The sequence below is a fragment of the Oncorhynchus gorbuscha genome, linkage group LG17 (assembly GCF_021184085.1).
Source record: "Oncorhynchus gorbuscha isolate QuinsamMale2020 ecotype Even-year linkage group LG17, OgorEven_v1.0, whole genome shotgun sequence".
NCBI lineage: Eukaryota > Metazoa > Chordata > Actinopteri > Salmoniformes > Salmonidae > Oncorhynchus > Oncorhynchus gorbuscha.
The window spans coordinates 9,980,891-10,002,383 of NC_060189.1; the positions used below are offsets into that span (position 1 = coordinate 9,980,891).

Here is a 21,493-nt window from a genome sequence, read left to right on the forward strand (position 1 = left end):
TGTGTGTTGGATCCTAGTGTTTCACCTGCAACCCCAGACTTCCTGTTACCGCTAGAGAGCATCTCCCCGGTTCTCCTACAGGGAGCAGCTCCCCGGTTCTCCTACAGGGAGCAGCTCCCCGGTTCTCCTACAGGGAGCAGCTCCCCGGTTCTCCTACAGAGAGCAGCTCCCCGGTTCTCCTACAGAGAGCAGCTCCCCGGTTCTCCTACAGAGAGCAGCTCCCCGGTTCTCCTACAGAGAGCAGCTCCCTGGTTCTCCTACACTTCCAGTTACAGCGAGCAGCTACCTGGTTCTCTTACAAAGGCCAAAACCACAAGAGAGTGGTGATAAACAGAAAGGAGGGACGAGACAGCAGCGGTGCTGGGTTTGGGATTATGTAGAGTGTTTAGAAGAATCTTTTCAGCAACACAGGTGAAAGTGTGTGTGAGCGAGAGTGAGGGACGGATCAGCTCGTGCACAGGTTCCAGTTAGACTGTGTGTGTGTGTGTGTGTGTGTGTGTGTGTGTGTGTGTGTGTGTGTGTGTGTGTGTGTGTGTGTGTGTGTGTAAATATGAATGCTGCTGAGTGCACACATATGCGTGTGTGTACAGGCATGTCAGTGTAAGTGTTTGGTGGTCAGACACCAGTTTTAATTGTGTTAGTCCGTGAACCAGACCAAGGTCGTACATCCATTAAACTTGTTAAAAACAAGACCAAAATAATATCAGCAAGTTAGTAAAATTCTTACTAAGAATGTTTTATTAAAATAAATGCCAAGGGGTTAATAAGAAATATAACAACACACACCATGAAAACTAAAAAGCAAGCATGTAAAAATACTTATGACAAGAAAGGAAAAGTTGCTAATGAGTTAAACAAGCTAGGAGTTGGCAAGAAAACTAAATCTAACTCTAGGAAAGGAAACACTCCTAATGAGGGACAGATTTCAAGATGTGAGGGGTGGTGGTGGGGGGGGGGTTCAAAAACAAGTTGCAGTGGGCTTCATCAACAACAACACAAATGTCAGAAAAAGGATTTTATAATATACATACAAAATGAGATTAGAAAAATACATTATAAACCTTTAACAATGGCTGTAAATTACATTATCATACATCGTACTAGGCAGGTCAGAGAATACGGTATCTTTCACCATATACCTGATGAACTAAACCAACCTTTGCAATGTTACAACACGCTGTGCCATTGTATGAGGGAATATTTCTTAATACTGTCAAAATGCTTGTCATATCTTGCTCCATGTTAATATTGCATTTCTAAAAAAAATGTTTAAAAAATTAAGAATAATTCATAACACTGAAAACAAATTGACCTTTTCTGTGTAAAGCATGTATGAGAAAAATAAATAGTATCAGACTGCCAGGGAAGGTAAAATACTGTAGAATTCATGTCTCAATTGATTTTTTTATAGTATTTTTTAAATATTTGATTAGATACCCCTTTTGTTTCAATAACTGGAAACTGCTTGGCTGTGAAGTTGTGTGAGCTGTAGAGAAGACCTAAAGACAAAACCGTTGGTTTGTTTTCACCTTTCATTTATGCACTTTCTCACACTATGATTTTTGGGGCATGATATTCTAATACCATCTTGATTTTGCATTCAAGCCTCAGTTTTGGATGTAATCGTTTGTTCTACCATGTTCTACCGGGTCTTCACCTCTTCCAGTATTCACACCTGGACCTTAAAAAGAGTGCAGACGGCCTGTAGGGAGGTAAAGAGTTTTTCTAGTCTCTGCTATATCATCCAGCTGTATGTCGATCACTTCCAGAATGGATACATATTGACTAACATAGAATACATGTCATCCAGCCCCCCCTCCGAATCTGAAGAGCCCCGAACTGCATCTGGGAAAACCCCCTGGGGTCTTCAGGTCATACGGTTATAAAACAGGTTGGCTACATTCCCCGACTGTAATGAGGAAGCATTGTTAGACTGGATGTTTTCAGTTTGCAGATTTTGAAACAGAGAGGTATACATGCAAACGGCTTTTCCCCTCTTAATCTCATTTTATATTCAATTTATTCATAAAATGTCCTGGCAGACTTCTGCGTTGCTATTGGCAGTTTGTTCTTTGTAGAATAATCACAGTTACCAGAAAACAAGACAAGGGAAAACACGTTAAATTAAAATGCAGAGAAATAAGAAATGAAACTTGTTCCGATGGCAGAGAAAAAGGCCAAAGATAGAAAATAAAACAAAGAAACTGAACTTCTACTTGGGGAAGATGAACCATGGCACATATTTTAGCTGGTCATACGACTGCTATTCTTTTTGCATAGAATAACTTCAGTAGCTCAGCAATAATGACGGAGCTACCCTGCTCAACTCTTCAGAGCGCATACAGAAGCCGTTCCTCTCTGCAGTGTCCTAGTTGTTGCTGGATATTACTCAACAGAATGTTAACACTTGGAAAAAGAAACAACCGTCGATAAGGCACTTCTTTAAAAAAAAAAAAAATCTTCTCTGTGTCTCAACCCCTCTTCGTAACACTAACATCCTTGCAATGTTCCTAGGTATGACTATTTTGGTCTTTATTTATTATTTTCCAAGCCAATAATATCCAAAGTAACACAGCATTTTCGCCACGTCCTTTTTCTGCATACTATTTTTTTAAAACCTTTTTTTCCCCTCATATTTTGTAACTGCAAGTATAAAAAGCTAAAATTGCCAAAAATATATATGTTTTCTTCTCCAGCATCCTGTAAGAGGATTTCATTGTGTTCTCCATCTTTACTATGTAATGACGGGTATCTACATGTATCTCTCTCTCTGTGTGTGTGTGTGTGTGTGTGTGTGTGTGTGTGTGTGTGTGTGTGTGTGTGTGTGTGTGTGTGTGTGTGTGTGTGTGTGTGTGTGTGTGTGTGTGTGTGTGTGTGTGTGTGTGTGTGTGTGTGTGTGTATATATATATATATAACAGGTATGTATAAAGCAATTTGAACAGGCAGGCATGGCTTTCACATCCTATTTTTGTTCTTGAGAAAGAGTAAAAGAAACGGTCAGGGCTCAGGAGCTGGACTATACCTTCATGGAGACACATTGTGGATGTGCTAATTGGGAGACTTCAAACTGGTATGTTGAGGGTTAAAAATAATTTCCCCCGAAGTCATTTAAATTCAAACAGGCATATTTTCATGAGGGCATGTATCCCGTCCCCCAAGGATGACTTGATTGGTATCAAATTGGAAAGAGATTAAAAGAAAACTACAAAAACACACTAGGATTTTTTTTTTGGCAGGGGTGTAGATACAACCAATAACAAAAAGGCAAAATCAAAAAAAGAGAAAAGGAAATATATACAAACTTCACTATCAGGATCCCCCCTCCACCAGTAGCCATCTTTAGTGTTTAATCGCCTTTGTCTCTTCATGGGAAACTAGAGCTTTACTTACGCAAGCATGAAATCACACCCTTTCAAACGCTAAAATGGCGGAGAGCCCTCTGCGGTTGGATACATATTTAAGTAGATATAATTCAACTGGAAACGCTCTGGTTAAATATGCGCACAATACTTTTTTTTGTCTTTTAGATCACAGCTCGCATCATTTCTCTAAATACATCAGGCACTGTATACTTGGGACACAGTGTGGAGGAGCATAGTTAAGTTTAGTAGCTAGTTGACTATATATTCACTGTGCCCTCAACCCATCCTACTTTCATTATAGTAATAGAAACACCGCTTCTCATCCTGATTCTTCCCCATATCACCCTGTCCCAGCACCCCACCTAGCTTCCGCTAACTGCCCATGATAGGCCTGCCACTTCAAAAAGCTACCTTTTAAGTTCTTACAACCTGCTTTGTCTGGCTAGTCCTTCACAAAAGAGCTCATTAGAATGAATTAACAAGAAAACAGAAAAATCAAGTAAAACCAAAGAAAAACATAACATAAAAACAAATTATAATAAGCTCCATTTGCAGTCAATTTAGCCATGCTTTTAACAGACAGCCGTGGAGGGCACACCCAGAATGTGTCAGCACATTATCGTCTCAGAGGTTCATAATGCACGACCACATATGAAAATGACAGAGAATCAACAAGTTGGTGTGAGTCTAGTTTCTCTTTCCTTCTATTTCCTTTTCTTTCAAATGACCCACAAGGAAGTGTGGAATGGGGAGGGAAAGAGGGACTGGGGACATACAGTTTGGGTTCCGTTCCCATTTACCATTGTTCAGTAATTATTAGTGAGGTCACCGAATCAGAGCAGGTACAGGGCGGTCGACAGGGAGGACGGGATCTTTATTGAGATTATATATATATATATATATAAATATATATATATTTTTATTCAGTGCAGATTCATTAGTAACACACACACACACACACACATTCCTCCAGTTTGTGATTCATGAAGAAAAAGAAAGAGAGAGAATGGGAATTCAACTCAATGAACAGAAATCAATAAAATAATAACTTGGGTTGATGTGTTTCTATGAGATTGTGATATATATATTTTTAAATGTAAAAAAAGAAAATCAAAAACATGTTAGGGTAACTAAGGGCAGGCGCCTCTTTCTCACTGCGTCCCGAGAGGCTAGCAAAAGGCAATTACCAGTTAACTGATCAGCAGGCAGGCTTGGGGCGGCTCGTCATTGGGTGAAGAGTTCAGAGGTCAGAAGGTCATGTGTTAGTTGCCGGTGGCGGCTAGGTGGTTAGAAACAAAAAACAAACAAAAAGAAAGAAAAAATAGAAAGGATATTAGTGTCAGCAAGAAGAGACTGGAATGACATCATTTTTAACAATAAAATTACTGCAATCTCTTATTCCCACTAATTCCCGCCAAGAGACAAACCCAGCTAGCTAATATTATTATAATCATGAGGTTGTTACATCACGATCTCAACTACTAAGCCCCAACCTGGATTAAAATGTTGTTTAAATCAAAGCACTACATTGGCCCGAGTACCAGAACTCAAGAGAGGTCGAACAAAGTACAAAAAAATAAGTATGGTTTAGTTTTTGAGGTTGGAATGGAAATTACCTACAGTCTGATTAGTGGTAAGGAGACTTAAAGTAACTAGCTAGTGTTACGTAATGAATAACAGTAGCAGCTAGTGTTACGTAATGAATAACAGTAGCTAGCTAGTGTTACGTAATGAATAACAGTAGCTAGCTAGTGTTACGTAATGAATAACAGTAACTAGCTAGTGTTACGTAATGAATAACCGTAACTAGCGTTTCGTAATGAATAACCGTAACCGGCGCTTCGTAATGAATAACCGTAACCGGCGTTACGTAATGAATAACCGTAACTAGCTAGTGTTACGTAATGAATAACCGTAACTAGCTAGTGTTACGTAATGAATAACCGTAACTAGCGTTACGTAATGAATAACGTAACTAGCGTTACGTAATGAATAAACGTAACTAGCGTTACGTAATGAATAACAGTAACTCGCTAGTGTTACGCAATGAATAACAGTAACTCGCTAGTGTTACGCAATGAATAACAGTAACTCGCTAGTGTTACGCAATGAATAACAGTAACTCGCTAGTGTTACGTAATGAATAACAGTAACTAGCTAGTGTTACGTAATGAATAACAGTAACTAGCTAGTGTTACGTAATGAATAACAGTAACTAGCTAGTGTTACGTAATGAATAACAGTAACTAGCTAGTGTTACGTAATGAATAACAGTAACTAGCTAGTGTTACGTAATGAATAACAGTAACTAGCTAGTGTTACGTAATGAATAACAGTAACTAGCTAGTGTTACGTAATGAATAACAGTAACTAGCTAGTGTTACGTAATGAATAACAGTAACTAGCTAGTGTTACGTAATGAATAACCAGTAACTAGCTAGTGTTACGCAATGAATAACCATAACTAGCGTTACGCAATGAATAACAGTAACTAGCGTTACGCAATGAATAACAGTAACTAGCGTTACGCAATGAATAACAGTAACTAGCGTTACGCAATGAATAACAGTAACTAGCGTTACGCAATGAATAACAGTAACTAGCGTTACGCAATGAATAACAGTAACTAGCGTTACGCAATGAATAACCGTAACTAGCTTTACGCAATGAATAACCATAACTAGCGTTACGCAATGAATAACAGTAACTAGCGTTACGCAATGAATAACAGTAACTAGCGTTACGTAATGAATAACCATAACTAGCGTTACGCAATGAATAACAGTAACTAGCGCAATGAATTAACGCAATGAATAACAGTAACTAGCGTTACGCAATGAATAACAGTAACTAGCGTTACGCAATGAATAACAGTAACTCGCTAGTGTTACGTAATGAATAACAGTAACTAGCTAGTGTTACGCAATGAATAAAGTAACGCTAGTGTTACGTAATGAATAACAGTAACTAGCTAGTGTTACGTAATGAATAACAGTAACTAGCTAGTGTTACGTAATGAATAACAGTAACTAGCTAGTGTTACGTAATGAATAACAGTAACTAGCTAGTGTTACGTAATGAATAACAGTAACTAGCTAGTAATGTTACGTAATGAATAACAGTAACTAGCTAGTGTTACGTAATGAATAACAGTAACTAGCTAGTGTTACGTAATGAATAACAGTAACTAGCGTTACGCAATGAATAACAGTAAAGTGTTACGTAATGTGAATAACAGTAACTAGCTAGTGTTACGCAATGAATAACCAGTAACTAGCGTTACGCAATGAATAACCATAACTAGCGCAATGAATAACAGTAACTGTTACGCAATGAATAACAGTAACTAGCGTTACGCAATGAATAACAGTAACTAGCGTTACGCAATGAATAACAGTAACTAGCGTTACGTAATGAATAACAGTAAACGTTACGCAATGAATAACAGTAACTAGCGTTACGCAATGAATAACAGTAACTAGCGTTACGCAATGAATAACCGTAACTAGCTTTACGCAATGAATAACCATAACTAGCGTTACGCAATGAATAACCGTAACTAGCGTTACGCAATGAATAACAGTAACTAGCGTTACGTAATGAATAACCATAACTAGCGTTACGCAATGAATAACAGTAACTAGCGTTACGCAATGAATAACAGTAACTAGCGTTACGCAATGAATAACAGTAACCAGCGTTACGTAATGAATAACAGTAACCAGCGTTACGTAATGAATAACAGTAACCAGCGTTACGTAATGAATAACAGTAACCAGCGTTACGTAATGAATAACAGTAACTAGCGTTACGCAATGAATAACAGTAACTAGCGTTACGTAATGAATAACAGTAACTAGCGTTACGTAATGAATAACAGTAACTAGCGTTACGTAATGAATAACAGTAACTAGCGTTACGTAATGAATAACAGTAACTAGCGTTACGTAATGAATAACAGTAACTAGCGTTACGCAATGAATAACAGTAACTAGCGTTACGCAATGAATAACAGTAACTAGCTAGTGTTACGTAATGAATAACCGTTAACTAGCGTTTCGTAATGAATAACAGTAACTCGCGTTACGTAATGAATAGATTAATTTCCCCCAATTATTTTTCTTTATTATCAGTATATACAGGAACCATAAATAAAATGTCAAAATATAAAATGACAGTACCTCATGTACAACTGAAATATCAACATTTTCCCCATGTATTTTTCCATTTTATTTCAATACTTAAACACACCGGAGAGAGAACGTTAACTGGCTTTGAATAGGTATGTCCGTCCTACCATTTTTTTTTTTTTTTTTTACAGAAAACAAAAATCAAGACATGAACCAAGTGGAAAAATGATGCCTGGTGGCTCTACTGTTTACTGCTGTCTACCTTTTCTACTTCGTGTTCAGTCGCTTTCCACTCTGTTCCTCATAAGTAAAACAAATGGAATGATGGAAACAAGGCTGACCTATTTTAGGATCTAATCTCACGTCAGAGGAATGTTAAGAAAACGTAGCTTGAAAACGGCGTGTGATACCTGTTCTGTCACCAAGGGTCACGGTTCATGTGAACCAAAACAATGAACATCGTTTTGCCTGAGAATTGAAATAGAGTTCTATATCGAGTACTACGTATGTAAACAATGTGCATAATGTGCAGTATATAAAAACACGAGAAATCCCCAACTAAGGCAAATATAGGGCAATGCAATCAACAGGCAAAGTAAAGCATCCTAGAGACTAAACTAACCTCTGTCTACGATCCTTTGGTAAGGATGGACGCGCGAGTCATGTCGTCTCATTTTAGTAGCCATTGCACCTAGATTGCAACAAGTCCACAAGGTTAGAAACTGTTCACTTTAGGAGGAGGAAAAACAAGTCTTACACAGTAATACATATTGACATGTACATATACTGCTTATACATTAGATCCCAATACACATAAACATGACAGACATGCATAGAAAAAAATAACATTTGTTTTAATTTGATATCTACAAATGTATAACTTAGGTAGTAAAATGTCACAGTACTCAGTGTTACATAGAGGATTTGTGGAAACCGGTGGGCAGGGGGACAGGGGACTAAAGCTATCTAGCAAAAGAAAAGCTCATCTCCCATAGGAGACAGGGGGATTGAGGAAGAAAAACAATTGGCTGATTTTGAAAAGGTGTGAAAACCCAATGCAGCTCAGATCCTAATTGGATAGTGCAAGACACCACCTGGCTCTCTCACATCTCTCAGTATCAATCTGCTCACTGGCAGTAGCATTCATTTCTCTCTGAATATGTGTCACAAATGAAGACAGACATTTCAATTACCCTAGTGTGGTTTCTCCTGATATCATACACGCAAATGGGGTAAAATACTATGTTGGTTGCATAGGAACTGTGACTGTGCATAGAGATAAACAATTAGTCTATGACCCAAAACAAATCCCAGATTGAAAAGTGTTCAAGGTAAATCCTTAATGCAACGAGTTGGACAATCTAAAAGTTGGTCTAAAAGCCTAGCTAGAGCGCAGTCAGCGAGACACCATTTCAGCACTCAGGGGTCGGCGCTCTTGGGCTTTTATGCGGATATGTCAATATTTGTGATTTAGTGAGCCGGGGAAGGATAGCCTCCCAGATCTCGGGGACAGAGAGATAGCAGAGTGATGCTGGGGGAGGCCATATTTCTCTGCTCTTCATTACCCAGAAAGCGTTTAAAGAGATTTGTGTCAGAGCCCTTCAATGGCTAAATGGTGGCAGTCCCCACAGAACAGGTCACCGTGACAACCATCTGGGCATCCTGTCAAATGGTACACTAGTAAACTCTCTTGTCTGCAGTTATCAAGTGAGCACTTCCAAAGGGGACAACTCAGAATGTTGGCCCTAAAATAAGAAGGCTTGGGTAAGTTTCCATGCTGGAATGGAGAGTTGTGGTGGATTAAGCCAGTGACAGTTACATCATTTGGAACAGCCAAACAGCCCTCACAGTAATATCTATGTATCCTGGCAGGGAAGGCAGGCAAGCTGTGTGACGTTTCACAGCGCTGGTTGATAACCAAGCCAGTCTGCCCACATTCCACTCTGCAGCACCAGATGTCCTGAAGGTTCCTCAGACTCCTGAGCAGGTCTGACAGAGCCAGATGCATGTTGTGTTCCGGTGGCTCTCTGTTGCTGAAGGCGGCGATCAATATGGCGAGTAAATAAAACGAGCTAAGCTGCTGTCCCCTCCAAATTAGAGAGAAAATCCAGTAGGCTCTGTACTACAGAACAGCTCCCCCAGGCACCTCTTTCACAGACACACAGGGTCAGCTAACATGGCACTTGTGTATCAGCAGTCTCATGATGTCAGGATCAACACCTCAGGCATGTCATTAAGGCAGCGACACAAACAGGAAAGGGCCCGCTGTCAAAACTTGACAAGGTATGCCGTGGCAAACAGTCATTATTTGGTCAAATTAGAGGGCGACAGCCTCCATAAAATGTGAGATATTATCGTCTAAATGTTTCTTCCAAGGAATATTGCTTTGAGCGCCGGCGTGCAGACACACCCGCACCTACGGAATGTAATTCCCACGGCTGACATATTGACTGGGGAATGTCGGTGGCTCGTACGAAGTTGAAGTTCAAGAGTGTGAAAACTGAGCCAATGGGAAAAATGAGAACAGTGAATTTAATGAACATCCCCACCGGGACAAAGGGGACTTTCTACTGGCATCAAGGCCGGAGCACAGAGCTAGCTGAGAAAAAAAATAATACTCATTTCAAAAGCTGATGAAATCCGGGGGATCCACCGCCACACTGAATCTGCCGCTAGCGAGAGCATAACAAAGCTAGAGCGCGGGAGCGTGCAACACAAGCATGTCCCTGACAGAGTGTCTTCAGACAAGGCAACTCATACTGCATGGGAGTAAAACGGCAGCTGCAGAACAGAGAGGAAACGACAGGTAGCCTTAGTGGTTAAGAGCGTTGGGCCATTAAATGAAAGGTCGCTGCTTTCGAATCCAAGAGCCGACTAGGTGAAAATCTGTCGATGTGCCCTTGAGCAAGGCACTTCATTATAGTAAGTCTCTCTGGATAAGAGTGTCTGCTAAATGACTAAAATGTCAAACTAAACCTGAGCCAGGAAAAGGATGCTGGGGAGATGAGCTAAAATAAAAAATCCCTGTCCCCCTTGCCCTTTGCTAGCACATTAGTCCTGTTCAGCTGTCAGGTCATAAGGTCACACCCATAACAAGCCTGTTTGTCAGCTGGATACGACATATTTACCTTTCAACAAGTCCTGACCGTGGCTCATCGAAGCCGCGTCCAAAAACCCAGGGTAAAACAAGCTGCCCTCCTGTCCGGGGCTAAAGGGGCCGCCGCCCAGGCCCCAGGGTCGCTTACCTAGAACCCCACTGTGGTCGATGGGGTACTCCAGCAGGGAGGTGGGCGCCAGGGCGTACGGGTAGTCGTACGGGGAGGCGTAGAGGATGCTGCCGTCCGGCGAGGGAGGCACCAGGGTGGGGGTGCCATTGGGTAACATGCCCTGCATTTGGGGTTGTCGGATGATGTTCATGATGGGGGGCCCTGCCGGTGTGGGGGGCCTCATCTGCTGATGGGGGCCATCAACTGCCCCTGGGGGCCTGCATTAGACGGGGCCCTGAGCGGCGGCGCGCCGCTGCAAGAGAGAACGCAAGGGGGTCTGCCATAAGAAGAGTTAAAGACAGAAAGACAGAGAGATACAAGACAAGGGGGTAGAGATGGTGATGCGGTTGACCAAAATCACAGGTGGAGAAGCGAGAGTTGGAAAACACAAAAAGTAGGAAAGGGGGGAGAAGGTGGGGAGGGGTGAAAAAAAAGTGGAAAATTAGACCATGCAATGATCACGGTGAACCAGCAAACAAAAAATTAAGTAAATAAGAAAATAATAAAAGATCCCCATACCAAACTATAAAAAGCGAAAACGCTGCATTCAACACCAATGAACAGACCATATTAAGCATACCAATCACCATGACAACTACGAGTTCATGTACTGCTGACGGCACAAGCCAACAAAAATGGAGCCGGTGGCCATGGAGAGGAGAGATGGCGTGAACGATTCTTATAAGGACCAATGGGAGGATCACGTCAATCCGCCCAAAATACAATCCAGTCTATTGGACGACTCTCTGGGCCAATGAGGCCCTGCTTTGGACAGGCTAGTTGAAATCTGCCAGACTATAAAAACAGGTCTGATGCCCTCCACTCCGCTACATGACCGTAAGACCATTTTGGTTGGCTGACAAAATAAATCGCAGAAAGATTTTTCAAATTGTTTAGCATTTGCAAATGTTCTGACATGGTGAACATCACAGACAGCGGGGGCGGTTGGATCAATGTTTTACATGTGACTCAGTGACTAATTCATGCTGAGTATCGCAGGTCTGGCAACACAGCTGAGAAAACCAGACACTGGTCCAGACACTGGTCCAGACATTGGTGTTAGAAACCAATGTCTGCCAAGTCAAATCATTTCACATTTTACAAATTAGATTTTTATTTCAAAACAAGCCATTAATTTTTGGACTGAAAAAATGCCCAAAACATTACTAATATCATGATAATAATAATAATAATAATAACAATAACAATGTAAACAGTAAATTGTGACCAATTTCAAGCAGCCATCAAAGAGACATGAAAGTGCAGGACTGCGGGAACTCTGGGTGGGATGAACTCCAGAGAAAGAAACACTTTGGAGATGGGAAAACTAAACAGTGTTTGTAACAGATGCGTGAACTACGTCATGCAGAGATGAGCGAGTGATTTCTGCAGTGCGCTGAAGGCATATAGAAGCCACCCCGACATTGCAGCAAACTGTGATTGCATCCATATGGGAGGGGGGAAAAGGGCACATCGAGAAGAACCAGCGGGAGGTAGAGAGGGGAAACTGATCTACTTGAATACAGGTGGTTTTACTAGGTTGGACATCTTGGACAACATTTCAGAGCAAAGTGCACAAGTTTATAAAATTTAAAAAAACACTAAAATGACTACAAAACATGAGGCAGAGGCACACAGTTAACTGTATATCGTGAGCATCTATTCTTCCCTGTGGTTATTGTGAGGTTCTAAGTGGTTATTGTGAGGTTCTAAGTGGTTATTGTGAGGTTCTAAGTGGTTATTGTGAGGTTCTAAGTGATTATTGTGAGGTTCTAAGTGATTATTGTGAGGTTCTAAGTGGTTATTATGAGGTTCTAAGTGATTAATACAATAACAGATGGATTAAGACTATTAATGATAAGCGTTGGTGTGTAAACGTTAGTCAATGTGGATCCAAATAGGACCTTTGTGTAGTGTGTGTGTGGTTGTAAAGCGTACGTGTCTTGATGTTGGTGTCTCGGTACGTCCCGTTGAGAATGGCCAGCTCCATCAGCTGCATCTTCTTCAGATTATCCTCTCCTTCCGCCTGGAACAACAAACAAATCAACAGGTCAGTTAACAAGTCCCTTCAGTCATGTCAAGACATGTTACTGTGCTGTGTCCCTATTGCAAGTGTGTGCGTGTGTGTGGGGGGTGGGGGGACATAGGGACAGACTAGTGCTAAATACGGCTGCTAGAATCCTGACTAGAACCAAAAAATTTGATCATATCACTCCAGTGCTAGCCTCCCTACACTGGCTTCCTGTCAAGGCAAGGGCTGATTTCAAGGTTTTACTGCTAACCTACAAAGCATTACCTGGGCTTGCTCCTACCTCTCTCTGATTTGGTCCTGCCGTACATACCTACACGTACGCTACGCTACGCTCAAAATGCAGGCCTCCTAACTGTCCCTAGAATTTCTAAGCAAACAGCTGGAGCCAGGGCTTTCTCCTATAGAGCTCCATTTTTATGGAATGGTCTGCCTACCCATGTGAGAGACGCAAACTCGGTCTCAACCTTTAAGTCTTTACTGAAGACTCATCTCTTCAGTGGGTCATATGATTGAGTCTGGCCCAGGAGTCTGAAGGTGAACCGAAAGGCTCTGGAGCAACGAACCACCCTTGCCGTCTCTGCCTGGCCGGTTCCCCTCTTTCCACTGGGATTCTCTGCCTCTAACCCTGTTACAGGGGCTGAGTCACTGGCTTACTAGGTCTCTTTCATACCGTCCCTTGTAGGGGTGCGTCACTTGAGTGGGTTGAGTCACTGATGTGATCTTCCTGTCTGGGTTGGCACCCCCCCTTGGGTTGTGCCGTGGCGGAGACCTTTGTGGGCTATACTTGGCCTTGTCTCAGGGTGGTATGTTGGTGGTTGAATATATCCCTCTAGTGGTGTGGGGGCTGTGCTTTGGCAAAGTGGGTGGGGTTATATCCTTCCTGTTTGGCCCTGTCCGGGGGTGTCATCAGATGGGGCGACAGTGTCTCCTGACCCCTCCTGTCTCAGCCTCCAGTATTTATGCTGCAGTAGTTATCCGGTGTCCTGTGTTGTGTGAATTTAAGTATGCTCTCTCTAATTCTCTTTCTTTCTCTCTCTCGGAGGACCTGGGCCCTAGGACCATGCCTCGGGACTACCTGACATGATGACTCCTTGCTGTCCCCAGTCCACCTCCAGTTTCAACTGTTCTGCCTGTGATTATTATTATTTGACCATGCTGGTCATTTATGAACATTTGAACATCTTGGCCATGTTCTGTTATAATCTCCACCCGGCACAGCCAGAAGAGGACTGGCCACCCCACATAGCCTGGTTCCTCTCTAGGTTTCTTCCTAGGTTTGGGCCTTTCTAGGGAGTTTTTGCTAGCCACTGTGCTTCTACACCTGCATTGCTTGCTGTTTGGGGTTTTAGGGTGGGTTTCTGTACAGCACTTTGAGATATCAGCTGATGTACGAAGGGCTATATAAATACATTTGATTTGATTTGACAGACGTCCAGAGGTGTAAACATTAGAGGACACCTTTTGAAACGAAAACGAGTTTCTATTGAACAAATTCAGGTTGGCTTCCTGTTCCGTTTGGTTCCTAATGAATAAACCCTGGCTACAGCTAGTTCTCCATAAGCACGTTGCATGAGAGAGGAAGGTATGGAGAAGGGTTACAACACCATGGTCATGTTGCATCATCTCATTTAGTTGCTAAATCGCTGACAGATATTAGCCAGGGGAAAACACATGCATAAACCACTGCCTTATCAGCGAGATAATTACCGAGAAAAATAAATCTCCCCCTTGTGCACAATCAAATGTGCAATAAAAGCCCAGCTAATGTCAGTCCTGTCAATTAATGTTTGGATAAATAAATACATACATAAGCAGTGTCACTGTCATTATCCCCCAAATTAGGCAAGTTCAATTATTCATGGAAAGCAATTAAGTTAGCACCCGTCCCCGAGCCCGCCTTCCACCCCCCCCCCCGAAGCGGCTAAACACTCCATAACCATGACAACAAAGTAGAAACCCAGTGCTTTTCCAAGTAGATCGTAATAAAGAGGGACCGGTATGATTGCAGCAGACAGAGAGATAAACGAGGCTTCAGACAGACAAGGCTGCTGCAAACAGACAGACTAGGCTGATTTGAGTGGGGCTACAGACAGACAAGGCTCCCATACTTCTCCTCTACGCTTCAGACTAGGGTTGCAAAGGGTCGGAAACTTTATGGTACATTTCCTGAAATTTTCCCTAAGAAGTTAACCTTTTTGGGATAGGGGGCAGTATTTTCACTTTTGGATGAATAGTGTGCCCAGAGTGAACTGCCTCCTACTCTGCCCCAGAGGCTAATATGTGCATATTATTAATAGTATTGGATAGAAAACACTCTGAAGTTTTTAAAGCTATTTGAATGATGTGTGAGTATAACAGAACTCATATGGCATGAAAAAACCTGAGAAAGAAATCCAACCAGGAAGTGGGAAATCTGAGGTTTGTAGTTTTTCAACTCAGCCCCCATTAAAGATACAGGGTGATATTAGTTATGTTTCACTTCCCAAGGCTTCCACTAGATGTCAACAGTATTTAGAACCTGTTTTGAGGATTCTCCTCTAACGGAGGGGCTCATGAGAGCTCTGAGTGAGTGGTCTGGTAGAGTGCCACAGCCTCGGTCTGGCGCGCTCACGTGAAAAGTAGCTACGTTCCACTTCATTTGTACAGACAAAGGAATTGAAGTTAATGAAGTTTTATGTTAAAAACATCCTAAAGATTGATTCCATACTTAGGTTGGCATGTTTCTACGGGCTGTAACGGACCTTTTGAACTTTTTGTCCGACGTTCGGCGAGACTTGAACGTGCGTTTGGATTTGTTTACCAAACACCCTAACAAAAGAAGATATTTAGAGATAACTGATGGACATTATCAAACAAATCAAACATTTATGGTGGAACTGGGATTCCTGGGAGTGCATTCTGATGAAGATCATCAAAGGTAAGGGAATATTGATAATGCTATTTCTGAGTAATGTTGACTACCCAATATGGCGGGTATCTTTTTGGCTGCTTTGTTGTCTAAAAGCTGTACTCAGATTATTGCATGGTTCGCTTTCTCCATAAAGTTTTTTTGAAATCTGACACAGCGGTTGCATTAAGGAGAAGATTATCTGAAGTTCCATGTATAATAGTCATATCTTTATCAATGTTTTTTATGAGTATTTCTGTAAATTGATGTGGCTCTCAGCACAATCACCGCATGTTTTAGAACTACTGAACGTAACGTGCCAATGTAAACTACAATTTTTTTGTTTGAAATATTAACTTTATCAAACAAAACATACATGTACTGTGTAACATGAAGTCCTATGAGTGTCATCTGATGAAGATCATCAAAGGTTAGAGATTAATTTTATCTCTATTTCTGTTTGTGACTCCTCTCTTTTCGCTGGAGAAATTACTGTTTTTTGCTGTGGCCTGGTGGTGACCTAACATAATTGTTTGTGGTGCTTTCGCTGTAAATCCTTTTTGAAATCAGACACTGTGGCAGGATTAATGAGAATTTAATTATCTTTAAAATGGTGTAAAATAATTGTATGCTTGAGGAATTGTAATTATGAGATTTTTGTTGTTTTGAATTTGGCGCCCTGCACTTTCACTGGCTGTTGCGGCAGTCCTAGACAGGTTAAACCCAGGAAGTTGGGGAATTTTGCTTAAATTCATCAAAAAGTCAGTGAACATTTTTATGGGATACACATAAGTCAATTATTGTGACATATTTTGGTTAAACTATCCCCAATTCAATGGAATTGCAACCCTCTGCATGCACAGTGCATTCTTCCATCACATGTGCAGTGCACTCTTCCATCACACGTACAGCTGATTCTCAAGATCTTGCACACTGATGAGATGCTTTTGAGCCTACACTACTACACTGTCTGAGCCAAGGACTACATGCTTTCTGGTAATTTTTGATTACAATACTGGGTGGGGTGAATATATTTTATATGACATACATGATTTGTTAACTAGTAAATAGTAGCCCACAGCAAAGTGTGTTTAAATAATTTCTAACTTGTTAACAATTTCTGCTAGTTCGTTTTAGCTACCATGTGGGTTTGGGCTTCCTTGAGCTTGCTAACTGAGGAGTGTTAACCTGTTACACCTACCCCCTACTTTTTTGAACATTCTGTTAAAAATTGCGCAACATTTCAGCGCCCTGCTACTCATGCCAGGATTATAGTATATGCATATGATTAGTATGTGTGGATAGAAAAACTCAGACGTTTATAAAACTGGTTAAATCACGGCTGTGACTATAACAAAACGTGCGTTTCATCGAAAAGTGCAGGAAAATCTGATCACTGAAAATGGGAAAATATATCCATGCGCCACTTCAACCAATTGTTAAACGTGAACCACATTAAATGGGGCCGAGGTTGCAATACCTACAGCTTCCACACGATGTCAACAGTCTTGTCATTTGCCTAGGATTTGTTTCTTGGTCAAAGGGACAAGAGACAGCCCATTTCTTCCGGTCTCCGACCGGATATTTTGGTTGAGTTTTACCCGGACATTATTTCAAGACGTACAGCTATAGAATATACATCGCCTCGTGATCAATTTGATCGCTTATTAACGTTTATTAATACCTAAAGTTGCATTACAAAAGTATTTCGAAGTGTTTTGTGAAAGTTTATCGGCGACTTTTTTAATTAAAAAAAAATGACGTTACGTTATAAAACGCTATTTTTTTTCCTTGATCACAGTCTTCATAGATCAATATCTAGGCTATATATGGACCGATTTAATCGGAAAAAAAGACCCAATAGTGATGTTTATGGGACATCTAGGAGTGCTAACAAAGAAGATGGTCAAAGGTAATGAATGTTTTATATTTTATTTGTGCGTTTTGTGTAGCGCCGACTATGCTAATTATTTTGTTTACGTCCCCTGCGGGTCTTTTGGGGTGTTACATGCTATCAGATAATAGCTTCCCATGCTTTCGCCGAAAAGCATTTTAAAAATCTGACTTGTTGCCTGGATTCACAACGAGTGTAGCTTTAATTCAATACCCTGCATGTGTATTTTAATGAACGTTTGAGTTTTAACGAGTGCTATTAGCATTTAGCGTAGCGCATTTGCATTTCCAGATGTCTAGATGGGACGCCTGCGTGTCAGGTAGGAGCAAGAGGTTAATTCACCTGTTTCCATACATGTCTCATTTAAAAAAATGTATCTTACAAAAGAGTTGTTTAATTTAACTGCTGAACTATTCATCTGTACATTGTATTTTTGTAAACTATTTATTTGTACATTGTACAAATTGTATTTGTTGTTGTAATTTACTATTTTTTTCTAATCTTTACAGAAAATGCCACAGGCACTATCTAATGTGAGGAGACATTTCACTGCAGCTAATGTAGAAGGAAAAGCTGTGTACATTGGCACATACTGTGCCAAATCATATGTGAAGAATGCAACAAAGATGCAGAATCATCTGGCCAAGTGCATAAAGTTCCCTCAGCGCTCACAACAAGCAACCTCTGACAAAACACCCTCTACTTCTATTTGAGGTGAAAATTATGAATCAGACACCTTATCAATAGCAACAGCTCATGGTCCTCCTGGAATCAGAAGGGTTTTGACTCAATCGAGGAATGTAGTCAGAGAAATGCTGATGAATGTCTAGCTCGAGCTGTGCATGCAACTGGTCCACCTCTGATGCGCACAGACAATATGTATTGGAAGAGATTTCTGAATCATCTTCACCCAGCATACACCCCTGCAACCAGACATGCTTTATCTACTCATTTGCTGGATGCAGAGTTCAAGTGAAGGTCAAGCAAATCATAGAGAAAGCAGACTGTATTGCAATCATCTCTGATGGGTGGTCGAATGTTCATGGGCAAGGAATAATTAACTACATCATCTCCACCCCTCAACCAGTATTCTACAAGAACATGGACACAAGCGACAACAGACACACCAGTCTCTACATCGCAGATGAGCTGAAGGCAGCCATCGATGACCTTGAACCACAGAAGGTATTTGCACTGTTGACAGACAATGCTGGGAACATGAAGGCTGCTTGGTTTAAAGTGAAGGATGCCTATCCTCACATCACATCCATTGGCTGTGCTGCTCATATATTGAATCTGCTCCTCAAAGCCACCATGGCACTGAAAACAATGGATACTCTACACAAGAGAGCCAAGGAACTTGTTAGGTATGTGAAGGGTCATCAAGTAATAGCAGCAATCTACCTCATCAAGCAAAGTGAGAAGAATAAGAGCACCACATTGAAGCTGCCCAGCAACACCTGTTGGGGTGGTGTTGTCATCATCTTGAAGTCTCTCCAAGAAATGGCCATATCACAGTCTGCTGATATGGACAGCCCCATCAAGAGGATCCTCCTGGATGAAGTATTTTGGGAGAGAGAAAGTGGTAAACAGCCTGAAACTCCTGAAACCTATAGCAGTAGCCATTGCACAGATTGAGGGAGTCAATGCCAACCTGTCTGATGTTCAGACTCTGCTTGCAGATGTAAGAGAAGAAATCCGTACTGTCCTGCCCACCACTGTTGCTCCAAGCAAAGGAAATTGCAGTTCTGAAATACATCACAAAGCATGACGACTTCTGCCTGAAGCCCTTACACGCTGCAGCGTACATGGACTCTAAGTACGCTGGCAAGAGCATTCTGTCTGGTGCAGAGATCAACAAGGCCTATGGTGACATCACGACTGTGTTTTGCCACCTTGGCCTGGATGAGGGCAAGGTTCTTGGCAGTCTGGAAAAGTACACTTCCAAGCAAGGGCTTTGTGATGGAGATCCAATATGGCAGTCGTGCCAACATATCTCATCAGCCACCTGGTGGAAGGGACTTTGTGGGTCTGAGACTCTTTCCCCTGTTGCCTCAATCATCCTCCAAATCCCACCAACATCAGTCGCCTCAGAGAGCAACTGGTCCTTGTTTGGGAACACACACCAAAGCACACAACAGGCTGACCAATACAAGGGTTAAAAATTGGTGGCCATCCGGGCAAATTTTTGGCTTTTTGAGCCTGACAATGAGCTATCCTCAACAAGGTTGGAAGGTGACAGTGAAGATGAGGCCTCAGAGCCTGATGTTCAAGAGGTGGACATTGAGGTCTATAATTTTACCTACCATGTGATTTTCTGGATTTTTTTTTTCTCATTTTGTCTGTCATAGTTGAAGTGTACCCATGATGAAAATTACAGGCCTCTCATTTTTAAGTGGGAGAACTTGCACTATTGGTGGCTGACTAAATACTTTTTTGCCCCACTGTATGTTGAAAACATTTTTGGAGATGCGATGGATCATTGGGGATCTTTCAATATTCCCTTTCTTTTGTTGTTTAGTGAAATCATCCCATGTGAAGAGTCAACTCATTTAATTAAAGTTCAATTCGTAACTAAATAGTTTTAATTATATTTCTATTGGAAGGATGTAATCATTTCCAATTATGTCTGCTTATGATAAGGTAAAATATTTATGTTTCTGTCTCCATATGATATGGTAAATATATCCAATGCAAAAAAACATCTACATTTAAATGGTATTACTATTCATTTGCATATATTTCCATTAATCCCCATATATTCCCTTTAATTCCCACAGAATATTCCCCTAAATGTGCAGCCCTACTTCAGACAGACAAACGCTTCACAGACAGGGCTCCAGACTAACATTTTCCCCTGGCGGTACTGGTGCCAATAACTTTTTCAGTCTCAGCACCAGCTCATGATTTGGTCAAGCCAATTTTCCTCAGAGGAATCAGGCAATCGGAAAAACCGTTAAATCACGCTATAAACTCATTCACTGTGCTTTACACTGTAACAGACTAGCGAGATGGTAGACTACTCAAGGAATACGTTGTTTCATCTAACATGTCCTGCAAGAATGCACGATTCAAGATATTTTCATGTGATGTGCAATCTAATCCAGGGGGAGGTCATACCAAGGATCATTTTGCTATTTGATTTGGAATTTTAAGACCCCTTAATTAAAGTATCCCAAAAATATAAAGATGATTTGATGAAAAAATGTTTTGGACCTTTCTGCTATTAGCCCATAGAAACGTATTGAATAACAGATTCACTACCTTTATTTAACCAGGTAGGCTAGTTGAGAACACCTTTATTTAACCAGGTAGGCTAGTTGAGAACACCTTTATTTAACCAGGTAGGCTAGTTGAGAACACCTTTATTTAACCAGGTAGGCTAGTTGAGAACACCTTTATTTAACCAGGTAGGCTAGTTGAGAACACCTTTATTTAACCAGGTAGGCTAGTTGAGAACACCTTTATTTAACCAGGTAGGCTAGTTGAGAACACCTTTATTTAACCAGCTAGGCTAGTTGAGAACACCTTTATTTAACCAGCTAGGCTAGTTGAGAACACCTTTATTTAACCAGGTAGGCTAGTTGAGAACACCTTTATTTAACCAGGTAGGCTAGTTGAGAACACCTTTATTTAACCAGGTAGGCTAGTTGAGAACACCTTTATTTAACCAGGTAGGCTAGTTGAGAACACCTTTATTTAACCAGGTAGGCTAGTTGAGAACACCTTTATTTAACCAGGTAGACTAGTTGAGAACACCTTTATTTAACCAGGTAGACTAGTTAAATAAAGGCTAGTACATGGAACAACAGAGTAAAGTCAAAAGGTAGTTGGTTCTGAAGAGCCTGTCCTACATCAAATCATTTCTATAACTAAGAGCATAGTATGTGGCACGCATTCTTTACATTCTAGACCTCAGTT

General features: G+C 41.1%; 1 pseudogene; it reads right to left on the minus strand.

Moving 5' to 3' along the window:
* Nucleotides 1–715: 715 nt before the first annotated feature.
* LOC124001856 overlaps nt 716–21,493 on the minus strand; it is a 125,821-nt pseudogene continuing 105,043 nt past the window's right edge.